Raw genomic sequence first — 19,805 nt, 5'->3', positions numbered from 1 at the left:
AATCAAAAACACACATTCACCACAATGTTCATTGCAGCACTATTTACAATAGCCAGGTAATGGAAGCAACCTAAATGCCCACAGACAGACGAATGGATAAAGATGTGGTACATACATAAAATGGGATATGACTCAGCCATGAAAAGGAATGAAACTGGGTTATTTGTAGAGAAGTCGGTGGATCTAGAGACTGTCATACAGAATGAAGTAAGTCAGAAAGAGCAAAACAAATATTCTGTATTAATGCATGTATGTGGAACCTAGATATATGGTACAGATGAACAGGTTTGCAGGGCAGAAATAGAGAAACAGAGGTAGAGAACAAACGTATGGACACCAAGTGGGGGAAGCCATGGGGTGTTGGTGGTCAGATGAGTTGGGATATAGGTATTGACCTGTATATATGTATATGAATAAAATAGATAACTAATAATAACCTGCTGTATAGAAAAATAAATATGATTAAACTGCAAAATTTTTAGATATGAAATTTAAAAATAAAACAGAAAAAAAGTTCTTCCCTTCACACAGATGTATTTCTATGAATGAATTATTTCCATGCTTATATCAATAAATACATAAAAGATGAATAACTTCTAACTTGAACCAAAAAAGAAAAAAAAATCCTGTACCCAGCAGTTATACAGAGGAAAACCCTATCAGGGCACTTGTTCCAGCGGTAAACAATTCTGAGATTGGTCAGAGGTGGGGAATCATCTCCCATACAGCCAGCAGCCCGGCCCCCCCACGCAAGGAGCGTCCTGATTGCAAAGCTGGGGGACAGTGCCGAGGCCTCTGTGAGTAAACGTGAGCTGAGCCCCAGGCCAGCTGCTGCTGAACTGTTCCCACCCTTCCCAGGTAAAACACCTGAATATGTACAAGGGCTTGAAAGCCTAGAGGAAGGGCCGTGGAGCCACACCAGCGACAGCACGCAGGCCAACTTGGTGCCTGCAGGCCAGCCAGGATGGTCCTGGCCCCGGCGCTCTTCTGGAAGCTTTCCATTTCCCTGCCTGAGATACCACTCCTGTCCCGGCCCCCACTCTTTTTTTTCCTCCCTCACCTCAGCCCGGAGAGAAATTCCAGTGGAAATTATGGGTGACACATCCTCTTCTTTACAGGTGGCAACCTGGCAACTCCTGCAGAAATTCCAGCAGAGCCCCACTCACACCGGGCCACCAACAAAGCCGTGGACCCTCACACCCTCCCACCAGCACAGCCCCGAGACTGCTGACGGGGAAGAGAATATGGAGTCAGGCACAGCTGCAGGGGCTATTGCTGCCTGGAGTGCTGTTTCTATTGACCTCAACCCAGGCACACCTGGGGAGGGCTTGCCGGCAGGGTCAGGCTGCCCAGGTCAGCTAATCCTCAGCCCTCAGGGAATCACATTGCAGAAAATGGACCTCGCTAAGACAGAATATTAGCCAAGGAAAAAACGGACACAATGCCATTTGCAGCCCCGTAGATGAGTCTACAGGTAATCACGTGACTTGTAGTAAGTCAGAAAGTGAAAGACACATATCGTAGGATATCACTTACAGGTGTTACCTAAAAACGGATACCAGGGCAGATATTTCCACGGAGAAGGGCAATCACAGATTCATTAAACAAACTTATGGTTCACCAATGGAAAGGTGTGAGGATTGGATTCATTACGATATTGGGGTTAAGAGACATATACAAACACAGGTGAAATATATAATCACCAAAGACCTACGGAATGCCAAGAGAATACTACTCAACATTCTGTCATAACGTACATGGGAAAAGGGTCCCAGGAAGAACAGACATATGTATATGTGTAAAAGAACCACATCTTGCACACCTACAACAAGCAAACGTTGTAATCAAACTTGCTGTAATAAAAAATTAAAAATTAAATTAAAAACACGAACAAGAAGTAGTGAGACAAACTTGAGGGGCTTTCTCCTGGCACATTCCATTCTAAATTCCAATCTAGAACAGGCTTCCATTGAGGCTCTGTTGCCCTGGTAACCAGATTTGCTAAGGGAGAACTGCTGCCACCTTGTGGCCATTTCGCACAACAGCAGCTTTAATCCCAGCGCTACTGGTCAGTGGATATTCCAAATCATTGCAGGCCTGTAAATGACACCTGCCCTGAAAACAAATCCTGGGGTCATATATCGACCAAAAAGTTCAAAAGACGTCCATATTTCAAAACGACAGTTTCAAGAGGCATATTTCACGCACATTAGTGTTCTGCTTCTTTTGCTTTCTTTCTTTTTTGGTTAAAAAAAAACGGGAATGGAAAAAGGCAACCCTCAGAATGGGCGAAAACGTTCGCAAACGAATCAATGGACAAGGGTTTAATCTCCAATATATATAAACAGCTCACGCAGCTTAATATTAATAAAACAAACAACCCAATACAAAAATGGGCAGAAGATCTAAATAGACGTTTCTTCAAAGAAGTCACAGAGACGGCCAAGACGCACATGAAAAGATGCTCAACACCACTAATTATTAGAGAAATGCAAATCAAAACGACAATGAGGTATCACCTCACACCTGTTAGAATCGGCATCATCAGAAAATCTACAAACAACAAATTCTGGGGAGGGTGTGGACAAAAGGAACCCTCTTCCACTATTGGTGGGAAGGTAAATTGATACAGTCACTATGGAGAACAGTATGGAGTTTCCTTAAAGAAACTAGAAATAGAATTACCATAGGATCCAGCAATCCCACTTCTGGGCATATACACAGAGACAACCATAAATCAAAAACACACATTCACCACAATGTTCATTGCAGCACTATTTACAATAGCCAGGTAATGGAAGCAACCTAAATGCCCACAGACAGATGAATGGATAAAGATGTGGTACATACATAAAATGGGATATGACTCAGCCATGAAAAGGAATGAAACTGGGTTATTTGTAGAGAAGTCGGTGGATCTAGAGACTGTCATACAGAATGAAGTAAGTCAGAAAGAGCAAAACAAATATTCTGTATTAATGCATGTATGTGGAACCTAGATATATGGTACAGATGAACAGGTTTGCAGGGCAGAAATAGAGAAACAGAGGTAGAGAACAAACGTATGGACACCAAGTGGGGGAAGCCATGGGGTGATGGTGGTCAGATGAGTTGGGAGATAGGTATTGACCTGTATATATGTATATGAATAAAATAGATAACTAATAATAACCTGCTGTATAGAAAAATAAATATAATTAAACTGCAAAATTTTTAGAAATGAAATTTAAAAATAAAACAGAAAAAAGTTCTTCCCTTCACACAGATGTATTTCTATGAATGAATTATTTCCATGCTTATATCAATAAATACATAAAAGATGAATAAATTCTAACTTGAACCAAAAAAGAAAAAAAAACCTGAACCCAGCAGTTATACAGAGGAAAACCCTATCAGGGCACTTGCTCCAGCGGTAAACAATTCTGACATTGGTCAGAGGTGGGGAATCATCTCCCATACAGCCAGCAGCCCGGCCCCCCCACGCAAGGAGCATCCTCATTGCAAAGCTGGGGGACCGTGCCGAGGCCTCTGTGAGTAAACGTGAGCTGAGCCCCAGGCCAGCTGCTGCTGAACTGTTCCCACCCTTCCCAGGTAAAACACCTGAATATGTACAAGGGCTTGAAAGCCTAGAGGAAGGGCCGTGGAGCCACACCAGCGACAGCATGCAGGCCAACTTGGTGCCTGCAGGCCATCCAGGATGGTCCTGGCCCCGGGCACTCTTCTAGAAGCTTTCCATTTCCCTGCCTGATATACCCCTCCTGTCCCGGCCATCATTCCTTTTTTTCCTTCCTCACCTCAGCCCGGAGAGAAATTCCAGTGGAAGTTATGGGTGACACATCCTCTTCTTTACAGGTGGCAGCCTGGCAACTCCTGCAGAAAGTCCAGCAGAGCCCCACTCACACCGGGCCACCAACAAAGCCGTGGACCCTCACACCCTCCCACCAGCACAGCCCCGAGACTGCTGACGGGGCAGAGAATATGGAATCAGGCACAGCTGCAGGGGCTATTGCTGCCTGGAGTGCTGTTTCTATCGACCTCAACCCACGCACACCTGGGGAGGGCTTGCCGGCAGGGTCAGGCTGCCCAGGTCAGCTAATCCTCAGCCCTCAGGGAATCACATTGCAGAAAATGGACCTCGCTAAGACAGAATATTAGCCAAGGAAAAAAAGGGCACAATGCCATTTGCAGCCCCGTAGATGAGTCTACAGGTAAGCACGGGACTTGTAGTAAGTCAGAAAGTGAAAGACACATATCGTAGGATATCACTTATAGGTGTTACCTAAAAACGGATACCAGGGCAGATATTTCCACGGAGAAGGGCAATCACAGATTCATTAAACAAACTTATGGTTCACCAATGGAAAGGTGTGAGGATTGGATTCATTACGATATTGGGGTTAAGAGACATATACAAACACAGGTGAAATATATAATCACCAAAGACCTACGGAATGCCAAGAGAAGACTACTCAACATTCTGTCATAACGTACATGGGAAAAGGGTCCCAGGAAGAACAGACATATGTATATGTGTAAAAGAACCACATCTTGCACACCTACAACAAGCAAACGTTGTAATCAAACTTGCTGTAATAAAAAATTAAAAATTAAATTAAAAACACGAACAAGAAGTAGTGAGACAAACTTGAGGGGCTTTCTCCTGGCACATTCCATTCTAAATTCCAATCTAGAACAGGCTTCCATTGAGGCTCTGTTGCCCTGGTAACCAGATTTGCTAAGGGAGAACTGCTGCCACCTTGTGGCCATTTCGCACAACAGCAGCTTTAATTCCAGCGCTACTGGTCAGTGGATATTCCAAATCATTGCAGGCCTGTAAATGACACCTGCCCTGAAAACAAATCCTGGGGTCATATATCGACCAAAAAGTTCAAAAGACGTCCATATTTCAAAACGACAGTTTCAAGAGGCATATTTCACGCACATTAGTGTTCTGCTTCTTTTGCTTTCTTTCTTTTTTGGTTAAAAAAAAACGGGAATGGAAAAAGGCAACCCTCAGAATGGGCGAAAACGTTCGCAAACGAATCAATGGACAAGGGTTTAATCTCCAATATATATAAACAGCTCACGCAGCTTAATATTAATAAAACAAACAACCCAATACAAAAATGGGCAGAAGATCTAAATAGACGTTTCTTCAAAGAAGTCACAGAGACGGCCAAGACGCACATGAAAAGCTGCTCAACACCACTAATTATTAGAGAAATGCAAATCAAAATGACAATGAGGTATCACCTCACACCTGTTAGAATCGGCAGCATCAGAAAATCTACAAACAACAAATTCTGGGGAGGGTGTGGACAAAAGGAACCCTCTTCCACTATTAGTGGGAAGGTAAATTGATACAGTCACTATGGAGAACAGTATGGAGTTTCCTTAAAGAAACTAGGAATAGAATTACCATAGGATCCAGCAATCCCACTTCTGGGCATATACCCAGAGACAACCATAAATCAAAAACACACATTCACCACAATGTTCATTGCAGCACTATTTACAATAGCCAGGTAATGGAAGCAACCTAAATGCCCACAGACAGACGAATGGATAAAGATGTGGTACATACATAAAATGGGATATGACTCAGCCATGAAAAGGAATGAAACTGGGTTATTTGTAGAGAAGTCGGTGGATCTAGAGACTGTCATACAGAATGAAGTAAGTCAGAAAGAGCAAAACAAATATTCTGTATTAATGCATGTATGTGGAACCTAGATATATGGTACAGATGAACAGGTTTGCAGGGCAGAAATAGAGAAACAGAGGTAGAGAACAAACGTATGGACACCAAGTGGGGGAAGCCATGGGGTGTTGGTGGTCAGATGAGTTGGGAGATAGGTATTGACCTGTATATATGTATATGAATAAAATAGATAACTAATAATAACCTGCTGTATAGAAAAATAAATATGATTAAACTGCAAAATTTTTAGATATGAAATTTAAAAATAAAACAGAAAAAAAGTTCTTCCCTTCACACAGATGTATTTCTATGAATGAATTATTTCCATGCTTATATCAATAAATACATAAAAGATGAATAACTTCTAACTTGAACCAAAAAAGAAAAAAAAATCCTGTACCCAGCAGTTATACAGAGGAAAACCCTATCAGGGCACTTGTTCCAGCGGTAAACAATTCTGAGATTGGTCAGAGGTGGGGAATCATCTCCCATACAGCCAGCAGCCCGGCCCCCCCACGCAAGGAGCGTCCTGATTGCAAAGCTGGGGGACAGTGCCGAGGCCTCTGTGAGTAAACGTGAGCTGAGCCCCAGGCCAGCTGCTGCTGAACTGTTCCCACCCTTCCCAGGTAAAACACCTGAATATGTACAAGGGCTTGAAAGCCTAGAGGAAGGGCCGTGGAGCCACACCAGCGACAGCACGCAGGCCAACTTGGTGCCTGCAGGCCAGCCAGGATGGTCCTGGCCCCGGCGCTCTTCTGGAAGCTTTCCATTTCCCTGCCTGAGATACCACTCCTGTCCCGGCCCCCACTCCTTTTTTTCCTCCCTCACCTCAGCCCGGAGAGAAATTCCAGTGGAAATTATGGGTGACACATCCTCTTCTTTACAGGTGGCAACCTGGCAACTCCTGCAGAAATTCCAGCAGAGCCCCACTCACACCGGGCCACCAACAAAGCCGTGGACCCTCACACCCTCCCACCAGCACAGCCCCGAGACTGCTGACGGGGAAGAGAATATGGAGTCAGGCACAGCTGCAGGGGCTATTGCTGCCTGGAGTGCTGTTTCTATTGACCTCAACCCAGGCACACCTGGGGAGGGCTTGCCGGCAGGGTCAGGCTGCCCAGGTCAGCTAATCCTCAGCCCTCAGGGAATCACATTGCAGAAAATGGACCTCGCTAAGACAGAATATTAGCCAAGGAAAAAACGGACACAATGCCATTTGCAGCCCCGTAGATGAGTCTACAGGTAATCACGTGACTTGTAGTAAGTCAGAAAGTGAAAGACACATATCGTAGGATATCACTTACAGGTGTTACCTAAAAACGGATACCAGGGCAGATATTTCCACGGAGAAGGGCAATCACAGATTCATTAAACAAACTTATGGTTCACCAATGGAAAGGTGTGAGGATTGGATTCATTACGATATTGGGGTTAAGAGACATATACAAACACAGGTGAAATATATAATCACCAAAGACCTACGGAATGCCAAGAGAATACTACTCAACATTCTGTCATAACGTACATGGGAAAAGGGTCCCAGGAAGAACAGACATATGTATATGTGTAAAAGAACCACATCTTGCACACCTACAACAAGCAAACGTTGTAATCAAACTTGCTGTAATAAAAAATTAAAAATTAAATTAAAAACACGAACAAGAAGTAGTGAGACAAACTTGAGGGGCTTTCTCCTGGCACATTCCATTCTAAATTCCAATCTAGAACAGGCTTCCATTGAGGCTCTGTTGCCCTGGTAACCAGATTTGCTAAGGGAGAACTGCTGCCACCTTGTGGCCATTTCGCACAACAGCAGCTTTAATCCCAGCGCTACTGGTCAGTGGATATTCCAAATCATTGCAGGCCTGTAAATGACACCTGCCCTGAAAACAAATCCTGGGGTCATATATCGACCAAAAAGTTCAAAAGACGTCCATATTTCAAAACGACAGTTTCAAGAGGCATATTTCACGCACATTAGTGTTCTGCTTCTTTTGCTTTCTTTCTTTTTTGGTTAAAAAAAAACGGGAATGGAAAAAGGCAACCCTCAGAATGGGCGAAAACGTTCGCAAACGAATCAATGGACAAGGGTTTAATCTCCAATATATATAAACAGCTCACGCAGCTTAATATTAATAAAACAAACAACCCAATACAAAAATGGGCAGAAGATCTAAATAGACGTTTCTTCAAAGAAGTCACAGAGACGGCCAAGACGCACATGAAAAGATGCTCAACACCACTAATTATTAGAGAAATGCAAATCAAAACGACAATGAGGTATCACCTCACACCTGTTAGAATCGGCATCATCAGAAAATCTACAAACAACAAATTCTGGGGAGGGTGTGGACAAAAGGAACCCTCTTCCACTATTGGTGGGAAGGTAAATTGATACAGTCACTATGGAGAACAGTATGGAGTTTCCTTAAAGAAACTAGAAATAGAATTACCATAGGATCCAGCAATCCCACTTCTGGGCATATACACAGAGACAACCATAAATCAAAAACACACATTCACCACAATGTTCATTGCAGCACTATTTACAATAGCCAGGTAATGGAAGCAACCTAAATGCCCACAGACAGATGAATGGATAAAGATGTGGTACATACATAAAATGGGATATGACTCAGCCATGAAAAGGAATGAAACTGGGTTATTTGTAGAGAAGTCGGTGGATCTAGAGACTGTCATACAGAATGAAGTAAGTCAGAAAGAGCAAAACAAATATTCTGTATTAATGCATGTATGTGGAACCTAGATATATGGTACAGATGAACAGGTTTGCAGGGCAGAAATAGAGAAACAGAGGTAGAGAACAAACGTATGGACACCAAGTGGGGGAAGCCATGGGGTGATGGTGGTCAGATGAGTTGGGAGATAGGTATTGACCTGTATATATGTATATGAATAAAATAGATAACTAATAATAACCTGCTGTATAGAAAAATAAATATAATTAAACTGCAAAATTTTTAGAAATGAAATTTAAAAATAAAACAGAAAAAAGTTCTTCCCTTCACACAGATGTATTTCTATGAATGAATTATTTCCATGCTTATATCAATAAATACATAAAAGATGAATAAATTCTAACTTGAACCAAAAAAGAAAAAAAAACCTGAACCCAGCAGTTATACAGAGGAAAACCCTATCAGGGCACTTGCTCCAGCGGTAAACAATTCTGACATTGGTCAGAGGTGGGGAATCATCTCCCATACAGCCAGCAGCCCGGCCCCCCCACGCAAGGAGCATCCTCATTGCAAAGCTGGGGGACCGTGCCGAGGCCTCTGTGAGTAAACGTGAGCTGAGCCCCAGGCCAGCTGCTGCTGAACTGTTCCCACCCTTCCCAGGTAAAACACCTGAATATGTACAAGGGCTTGAAAGCCTAGAGGAAGGGCCGTGGAGCCACACCAGCGACAGCATGCAGGCCAACTTGGTGCCTGCAGGCCATCCAGGATGGTCCTGGCCCCGGGCACTCTTCTAGAAGCTTTCCATTTCCCTGCCTGATATACCCCTCCTGTCCCGGCCATCATTCCTTTTTTTCCTTCCTCACCTCAGCCCGGAGAGAAATTCCAGTGGAAGTTATGGGTGACACATCCTCTTCTTTACAGGTGGCAGCCTGGCAACTCCTGCAGAAAGTCCAGCAGAGCCCCACTCACACCGGGCCACCAACAAAGCCGTGGACCCTCACACCCTCCCACCAGCACAGCCCCGAGACTGCTGACGGGGCAGAGAATATGGAATCAGGCACAGCTGCAGGGGCTATTGCTGCCTGGAGTGCTGTTTCTATCGACCTCAACCCACACACACCTGGGGAGGGCTTGCCGGCAGGGTCAGGCTGCCCAGGTCAGCTAATCCTCAGCCCTCAGGGAATCACATTGCAGAAAATGGACCTCGCTAAGACAGAATATTAGCCAAGGAAAAAAAGGGCACAATGCCATTTGCAGCCCCGTAGATGAGTCTACAGGTAAGCACGGGACTTGTAGTAAGTCAGAAAGTGAAAGACACATATCGTAGGATATCACTTATAGGTGTTACCTAAAAACGGATACCAGGGCAGATATTTCCACGGAGAAGGGCAATCACAGATTCATTAAACAAACTTATGGTTCACCAATGGAAAGGTGTGAGGATTGGATTCATTACGATATTGGGGTTAAGAGACATATACAAACACAGGTGAAATATATAATCACCAAAGACCTACGGAATGCCAAGAGAAGACTACTCAACATTCTGTCATAACGTACATGGGAAAAGGGTCCCAGGAAGAACAGACATATGTATATGTGTAAAAGAACCACATCTTGCACACCTACAACAAGCAAACGTTGTAATCAAACTTGCTGTAATAAAAAATTAAAAATTAAATTAAAAACACGAACAAGAAGTAGTGAGACAAACTTGAGGGGCTTTCTCCTGGCACATTCCATTCTAAATTCCAATCTAGAACAGGCTTCCATTGAGGCTCTGTTGCCCTGGTAACCAGATTTGCTAAGGGAGAACTGCTGCCACCTTGTGGCCATTTCGCACAACAGCAGCTTTAATCCCAGCGCTACTGGTCAGTGGATATTCCAAATCATTGCAGGCCTGTAAATGACACCTGCCCTGAAAACAAATCCTGGGGTCATATATCGACCAAAAATTTCAAAAGACGTCCATATTTCAAAACGACAGTTTCAAGAGGCATATTTCACGCACATTAGTGTTCTGCTTCTTTTGCTTTCTTTCTTTTTTGGTTAAAAAAAAACGGGAATGGAAAAAGGCAACCCTCAGAATGGGCGAAAACGTTCGCAAACGAATCAATGGACAAGGGTTTAATCTCCAATATATATAAACAGCTCACGCAGCTTAATATTAATAAAACAAACAACCCAATACAAAAATGGGCAGAAGATCTAAATAGACGTTTCTTCAAAGAAGTCACAGAGACGGCCAAGACGCACATGAAAAGATGCTCAACACCACTAATTATTAGAGAAATGCAAATCAAAACGACAATGAGGTATCACCTCACACCTGTTAGAATCGGCATCATCAGAAAATCTACAAACAACAAATTCTGGGGAGGGTGTGGACAAAAGGAACCCTCTTCCACTATTGGTGGGAAGGTAAATTGATACAGTCACTATGGAGAACAGTATGGAGTTTCCTTAAAGAAACTAGAAATAGAATTACCATAGGATCCAGCAATCCCACTTCTGGGCATATACACAGAGACAACCATAAATCAAAAACACACATTCACCACAATGTTCATTGCAGCACTATTTACAATAGCCAGGTAATGGAAGCAACCTAAATGCCCACAGACAGATGAATGGATAAAGATGTGGTACATACATAAAATGGGATATGACTCAGCCATGAAAAGGAATGAAACTGGGTTATTTGTAGAGAAGTCGGTGGATCTAGAGACTGTCATACAGAATGAAGTAAGTCAGAAAGAGCAAAACAAATATTCTGTATTAATGCATGTATGTGGAACCTAGATATATGGTACAGATGAACAGGTTTGCAGGGCAGAAATAGAGAAACAGAGGTAGAGAACAAACGTATGGACACCAAGTGGGGGAAGCCATGGGGTGATGGTGGTCAGATGAGTTGGGAGATAGGTATTGACCTGTATATATGTATATGAATAAAATAGATAACTAATAATAACCTGCTGTATAGAAAAATAAATATAATTAAACTGCAAAATTTTTAGAAATGAAATTTAAAAATAAAACAGAAAAAAGTTCTTCCCTTCACACAGATATATTTCTATGAATGAATTATTTCCATGCTTATATCAATAAATACATTATAGATGAATAAATTCTAACTTGAACCAAAAAAGAAAAAAAAAACCTGAACCCAGCAGTTATACAGAGGAAAACCCTATCAGGGCACTTGCTCCAGCAGTAAACAATTCTGACATTGGTCAGAGGTGGGGAATCATCTCCCATACAGCCAGCAGCCCGGCCCCCCCACGCAAGGAGCATCCTCATTGCAAAGCTGGGGGACCGTGCCGAGGCCTCTGTGAGTAAACGTGAGCTGAGCCCCAGGCCAGCTGCTGCTGAACTGTTCCCACCCTTCCCAGGTAAAACACCTGAATATGTACAAGGGCTTGAAAGCCTAGAGGAAGGGCCGTGGAGCCACACCAGCGACAGCATGCAGGCCAACTTGGTGCCTGCAGGCCATCCAGGATGGTCCTGGCCCCGGGCACTCTTCTAGAAGCTTTCCATTTCCCTGCCTGATATACCCCTCCTGTCCCGGCCATCATTCCTTTTTTTCCTTCCTCACCTCAGCCCGGAGAGAAATTCCAGTGGAAGTTATGGGTGACACATCCTCTTCTTTACAGGTGGCAGCCTGGCAATTCCTGCAGAAAGTCCAGCAGAGCCCCACTCACACCGGGCCACCAACAAAGCCGTGGACCCTCACACCCTCCCACCAGCACAGCCCCGAGACTGCTGACGGGGCAGAGAATATGGAATCAGGCACAGCTGCAGGGGCTATTGCTGCCTGGAGTGCTGTTTCTATCGACCTCAACCCACGCACACCTGGGGAGGGCTTGCCGGCAGGGTCAGGCTGCCCAGGTCAGCTAATCCTCAGCCCTCAGGGAATCACATTGCAGAAAATGGACCTCGCTAAGACAGAATATTAGCCAAGGAAAAAAAGGGCACAATGCCATTTGCAGCCCCGTAGATGAGTCTACAGGTAAGCACGGGACTTGTAGTAAGTCAGAAAGTGAAAGACACATATCGTAGGATATCACTTATAGGTGTTACCTAAAAACGGATACCAGGGCAGATATTTCCACGGAGAAGGGCAATCACAGATTCATTAAACAAACTTATGGTTCACCAATGGAAAGGTGTGAGGATTGGATTCATTACGATATTGGGGTTAAGAGACATATACAAACACAGGTGAAATATATAATCACCAAAGACCTACGGAATGCCAAGAGAAGACTACTCAACATTCTGTCATAACGTACATGGGAAAAGGGTCCCAGGAAGAACAGACATATGTATATGTGTAAAAGAACCACATCTTGCACACCTACAACAAGCAAACGTTGTAATCAAACTTGCTGTAATAAAAAATTAAAAATTAAATTAAAAACACGAACAAGAAGTAGTGAGACAAACTTGAGGGGCTTTCTCCTGGCACATTCCATTCTAAATTCCAATCTAGAACAGGCTTCCATTGAGGCTCTGTTGCCCTGATAACCAGATTTGCTAAGGGAGAACTGCTGCCACCTTGTGGCCATTTCGCACAACAGCAGCTTTAATTCCAGCGCTACTGGTCAGTGGATATTCCAAATCATTGCAGGCCTGTAAATGACACCTGCCCTGAAAACAAATCCTGGGGTCATATATCGACCAAAAAGTTCAAAAGACGTCCATATTTCAAAACGACAGTTTCAAGAGGCATATTTCACGCACATTAGTGTTCTGCTTCTTTTGCTTTCTTTCTTTTTTGGTTAAAAAAAACGGGAATGGAAAAAGGCAACCCTCAGAATGGGCGAAAACGTTCGCAAACGAATCAATGGACAAGGGTTTAATCTCCAATATATATAAACAGCTCACGCAGCTTAATATTAATAAAACAAACAACCCAATACAAAAATGGGCAGAAGATCTAAATAGACGTTTCTTCAACGAAGTCACAGAGACGGCCAAGACGCACATGAAAAGCTGCTCAACACCACTAATTATTAGAGAAATGCAAATCAAAATGACAATGAGGTATCACCTCACACCTGTTAGAATCGGCAGCATCAGAAAATCTACAAACAACAAATTCTGGGGAGGGTGTGGACAAAAGGAACCCTCTTCCACTATTAGTGGGAAGGTAAATTGATACAGTCACTATGGAGAACAGTATGGAGTTTCCTTAAAGAAACTAGGAATAGAATTACCATAGGATCCAGCAATCCCACTTCTGGGCATATACCCAGAGACAACCATAAATCAAAAACACACATTCACCACAATGTTCATTGCAGCACTATTTACAATAGCCAGGTAATGGAAGCAACCTAAATGCCCACAGACAGACGAATGGATAAAGATGTGGTACATACATAAAATGGGATATGACTCAGCCATGAAAAGGAATGAAACTGGGTTATTTGTAGAGAAGTCGGTGGATCTAGAGACTGTCATACAGAATGAAGTAAGTCAGAAAGAGCAAAACAAATATTCTGTATTAATGCATGTATGTGGAACCTAGATATATGGTACAGATGAACAGGTTTGCAGGGCAGAAATAGAGAAACAGAGGTAGAGAACAAACGTATGGACACCAAGTGGGGGAAGCCATGGGGTGTTGGTGGTCAGATGAGTTGGGAGATAGGTATTGACCTGTATATATGTATATGAATAAAATAGATAACTAATAATAACCTGCTGTATAGAAAAATAAATATGATTAAACTGCAAAATTTTTAGATATGAAATTTAAAAATAAAACAGAAAAAAAGTTCTTCCCTTCACACAGATGTATTTCTATGAATGAATTATTTCCATGCTTATATCAATAAATACATAAAAGATGAATAACTTCTAACTTGAACCAAAAAAGAAAAAAAAATCCTGTACCCAGCAGTTATACAGAGGAAAACCCTATCAGGGCACTTGTTCCAGCGGTAAACAATTCTGAGATTGGTCAGAGGTGGGGAATCATCTCCCATACAGCCAGCAGCCCGGCCCCCCCACACAAGGAGCGTCCTGATTGCAAAGCTGGGGGACAGTGCCGAGGCCTCTGTGAGTAAACGTGAGCTGAGCCCCAGGCCAGCTGCTGCTGAACTGTTCCCACCCTTCCCAGGTAAAACACCTGAATATGTACAAGGGCTTGAAAGCCTAGAGGAAGGGCCGTGGAGCCACACCAGCGACAGCACGCAGGCCAACTTGGTGCCTGCAGGCCAGCCAGGATGGTCCTGGCCCCGGCGCTCTTCTGGAAGCTTTCCATTTCCCTGCCTGAGATACCACTCCTGTCCCGGCCCCCACTCTTTTTTTTCCTCCCTCACCTCAGCCCGGAGAGAAATTCCAGTGGAAATTATGGGTGACACATCCTCTTCTTTACAGGTGGCAACCTGGCAACTCCTGCAGAAATTCCAGCAGAGCCCCACTCACACCGGGCCACCAACAAAGCCGTGGACCCTCACACCCTCCCACCAGCACAGCCCCGAGACTGCTGACGGGGAAGAGAATATGGAGTCAGGCACAGCTGCAGGGGCTATTGCTGCCTGGAGTGCTGTTTCTATTGACCTCAACCCAGGCACACCTGGGGAGGGCTTGCCGGCAGGGTCAGGCTGCCCAGGTCAGCTAATCCTCAGCCCTCAGGGAATCACATTGCAGAAAATGGACCTCGCTAAGACAGAATATTAGCCAAGGAAAAAACGGACACAATGCCATTTGCAGCCCCGTAGATGAGTCTACAGGTAATCACGTGACTTGTAGTAAGTCAGAAAGTGAAAGACACATATCGTAGGATATCACTTACAGGTGTTACCTAAAAACGGATACCAGGGCAGATATTTCCACGGAGAAGGGCAATCACAGATTCATTAAACAAACTTATGGTTCACCAATGGAAAGGTGTGAGGATTGGATTCATTACGATATTGGGGTTAAGAGACATATACAAACACAGGTGAAATATATAATCACCAAAGACCTACGGAATGCCAAGAGAATACTACTCAACATTCTGTCATAACGTACATGGGAAAAGGGTCCCAGGAAGAACAGACATATGTATATGTGTAAAAGAACCACATCTTGCACACCTACAACAAGCAAACGTTGTAATCAAACTTGCTGTAATAAAAAATTAAAAATTAAATTAAAAACACGAACAAGAAGTAGTGAGACAAACTTGAGGGGCTTTCTCCTGGCACATTCCATTCTAAATTCCAATCTAGAACAGGCTTCCATTGAGGCTCTGTTGCCCTGGTAACCAGATTTGCTAAGGGAGAACTGCTGCCACCTTGTGGCCATTTCGCACAACAGCAGCTTTAATCCCAGCGCTAATGGTCAGTGGATATTCCAAATCATTGCAGGCCTGTAAATGACACCTGCCCTGAAAACAAATCCTGGGGTCATATATCGACCAAAAAGTTCAAAAGACGTCCATATTTCAAAACGACAGTTTCAAGAGGCATATTTCACGCACATTAGTGTTCTGCTTCTTTTGCTTTCTTTCTTTTTTGGTTAAAAAAAAACGGGAATGGAAAAAGGCAACCCTCAGAATGGGCGAAAACGTTCGCAAACGAATCAATGGACAAGGGTTTAATCTCCAATATATATAAACAGCTCACGCAGCTTAATATTAATAAAACAAACAACCCAATACAAAAATGGGCAGAAGATCTAAATAGACGTTTCTTCAAAGAAGTCACAGAGACGGCCAAGACGCACATGAAAAGATGCTCAACACCACTAATTATTAGAGAAATGCAAATCAAAACCACAATGAGGTATCACCTCACACCTGTTAGAATCAGCATCATCAGAAAATCTACAAACAACAAATTCTGGGGAGGGTGTGGACAAAAGGAACCCTCTTCCACTATTGGTGGGAAGGTAAATTGATACAGTCACTATGGAGAACAGTATGGAGTTTCCTTAAAGAAACTAGAAATAGAATTACCATAGGATCCAGCAATCCCACTTCTGGGCATATACACAGAGACAACCATAAATCAAAAACACACATTCACCACAATGTTCATTGCAGCACTATTTACAATAGCCAGGTAATGGAAGCAACCTAAATGCCCACAGACAGATGAATGGATAAAGATGTGGTACATACATAAAATGGGATATGACTCAGCCATGAAAAGGAATGAAACTGGGTTATTTGTAGAGAAGTCGGTGGATCTAGAGACTGTCATACAGAATGAAGTAAGTCAGAAAGAGCAAAACAAATATTCTGTATTAATGCATGTATGTGGAACCTAGATATATGGTACAGATGAACAGGTTTGCAGGGCAGAAATAGAGAAACAGAGGTAGAGAACAAACGTATGGACACCAAGTGGGGGAAGCCATGGGGTGATGGTGGTCAGATGAGTTGGGAGATAGGTATTGACCTGTATATATGTATATGAATAAAATAGATAACTAATAATAACCTGCTGTATAGAAAAATAAATATAATTAAACTGCAAAATTTTTAGAAATGAAATTTAAAAATAAAACAGAAAAAAGTTCTTCCCTTCACACAGATGTATTTCTATGAATGAATTATTTCCATGCTTATATCAATAAATACATAAAAGATGAATAAATTCTAACTTGAACCAAAAAAGAAAAAAAAACCTGAACCCAGCAGTTATACAGAGGAAAACCCTATCAGGGCACTTGCTCCAGCGGTAAACAATTCTGACATTGGTCAGAGGTGGGGAATCATCTCCCATACAGCCAGCAGCCCGGCCCCCCCACGCAAGGAGCATCCTCATTGCAAAGCTGGGGGACCGTGCCGAGGCCTCTGTGAGTAAACGTGAGCTGAGCCCCAGGCCAGCTGCTGCTGAACTGTTCCCACCCTTCCCAGGTAAAACACCTGAATATGTACAAGGGCTTGAAAGCCTAGAGGAAGGGCCGTGGAGCCACACCAGCGACAGCATGCAGGCCAACTTGGTGCCTGCAGGACATCCAGGATGGTCCTGGCCCCGGGCACTCTTCTAGAAGCTTTCCATTTCCCTGCCTGATATACCCCTCCTGTCCCGGCCATCATTCCTTTTTTTCCTTCCTCACCTCAGCCCGGAGAGAAATTCCAGTGGAAGTTATGGGTGACACATCCTCTTCTTTACAGGTGGCAGCCTGGCAACTCCTGCAGAAAGTCCAGCAGAGCCCCACTCACACCGGGCCACCAACAAAGCCGTGGACCCTCACACCCTCCCACCAGCACAGCCCCGAGACTGCTGACGGGGCAGAGAATATGGAATCAGGCACAGCTGCAGGGGCTATTGCTGCCTGGAGTGCTGTTTCTATCGACCTCAACCCACGCACACCTGGGGAGGGCTTGCCGGCAGGGTCAGGCTGCCCAGGTCAGCTAATCCTCAGCCCTCAGGGAATCACATTGCAGAAAATGGACCTCGCTAAGACAGAATATTAGCCAAGGAAAAAAAGGGCACAATGCCATTTGCAGCCCCGTAGATGAGTCTACAGGTAAGCACGGGACTTGTAGTAAGTCAGAAAGTGAAAGACACATATCGTAGGATATCACTTATAGGTGTTACCTAAAAACGGATACCAGGGCAGATATTTCCACGGAGAAGGGCAATCACAGATTCATTAAACAAACTTATGGTTCACCAATGGAAAGGTGTGAGGATTGGATTCATTACGATATTGGGGTTAAGAGACATATACAAACACAGGTGAAATATATAATCACCAAAGACCTACGGAATGCCAAGAGAAGACTACTCAACATTCTGTCATAACGTACATGGGAAAAGGGTCCCAGGAAGAACAGACATATGTGTATGTGTAAAAGAACCACATCTTGCACACCTACAACAAGCAAACGTTGTAATCAAACTTGCTGTAATAAAAAATTAAAAATTAAATTAAAAACACGAACAAGAAGTAGTGAGACAAACTTGAGGGGCTTTCTCCTGGCACATTCCATTCTAAATTCCAATCTAGAACAGGCTTCCATTGAGGCTCTGTTGCCCTGGTAACCAGATTTGCTAAGGGAGAACTGCTGCCACCTTGTGGCCATTTCGCACAACAGCAGCTTTAATCCCAGCGCTACTGGTCAGTGGATATTCCAAATCATTGCAGGCCTGTAAATGACACCTGCCCTGAAAACAAATCCTGGGGTCATATATCGACCAAAAAGTTCAAAAGACGTCCATATTTCAAAACGACAGTTTCAAGAGGCATATTTCACGCACATTAGTGTTCTGCTTCTTTTGCTTTCTTTCTTTTTTGGTTAAAAAAAAATGGGAATGGAAAAAGGCAACCCTCAGAATGGGCGAAAACGTTCGCAAACGAATCAATGGACAAGGGTTTAATCTCCAATATATATAAACAGCTCACGCAGCTTAATATTAATAAAACAAACAACCCAATACAAAAATGGGCAGAAGATCTAAATAGACGTTTCTTCAACGAAGTCACAGAGACGGCCAAGACGCACATGAAAAGCTGCTCAACACCACTAATTATTAGAGAAATGCAAATCAAAATGACAATGAGGTATCACCTCACACCTGTTAGAATCGGCAGCATCAGAAAATCTACAAACAACAAATTCTGGGGAGGGTGTGGACAAAAGGAACCCTCTTCCACTATTAGTGGGAAGGTAAATTGATACAGTCACTATGGAGAACAGTATGGAGTTTCCTTAAAGAAACTAGGAATAGAATTACCATAGGATCCAGCAATCCCACTTCTGGGCATATACCCAGAGACAACCATAAATCAAAAACACACATTCACCACAATGTTCATTGCAGCACTATTTACAATAGCCAGGTAACGGAAGCAACCTAAATGCCCACAGACAGACGAATGGATAAAGATGTGGTACATACATAAAATGGGATATGACTCAGCCATGAAAAGGAATGAAACTGGGTTATTTGTAGTGAAGTCGGTGGATCTAGAGACTGTCATACAGAATGAAGTAAGTCAGAAAGAGCAAAACAAATATTCTGTATTAATGCATGTATGTGGAACCTAGATATATGGTACAGATGAACAGGTTTGCAGGGCAGAAATAGAGAAACAGAGGTAGAGAACAAACGTATGGACACCAAGTGGGGGAAGCCATGGGGTGTTGGTGGTCAGATGAGTTGGGAGATAGGTATTGACCTGTATATATGTATATGAATAAAATAGATAACTAATAATAACCTGCTGTATAGAAAAATAAATATGATTAAACTGCAAAATTTTTAGAAATGAAATTTAAAAATAAAACAGAAAAAAAGTTCTTCCCTTCACACAGATGTATTTCTATGAATGAATTATTTCCATGCTTATATCAATAAATACATAAAAGATGAATAACTTCTAACTTGAACCAAAAAAGAAAAAAAAATCCTGTACCCAGCAGTTATACAGAGGAAAACCCTATCAGG

The sequence above is a fragment of the Mesoplodon densirostris genome, chromosome 6 (assembly GCF_025265405.1).
Source record: "Mesoplodon densirostris isolate mMesDen1 chromosome 6, mMesDen1 primary haplotype, whole genome shotgun sequence".
Lineage (NCBI taxonomy): Eukaryota > Metazoa > Chordata > Mammalia > Artiodactyla > Ziphiidae > Mesoplodon > Mesoplodon densirostris.
The sequence above is the reverse complement of the archived record's forward strand: the minus strand, read 5'-3'. Positions refer to the sequence as shown.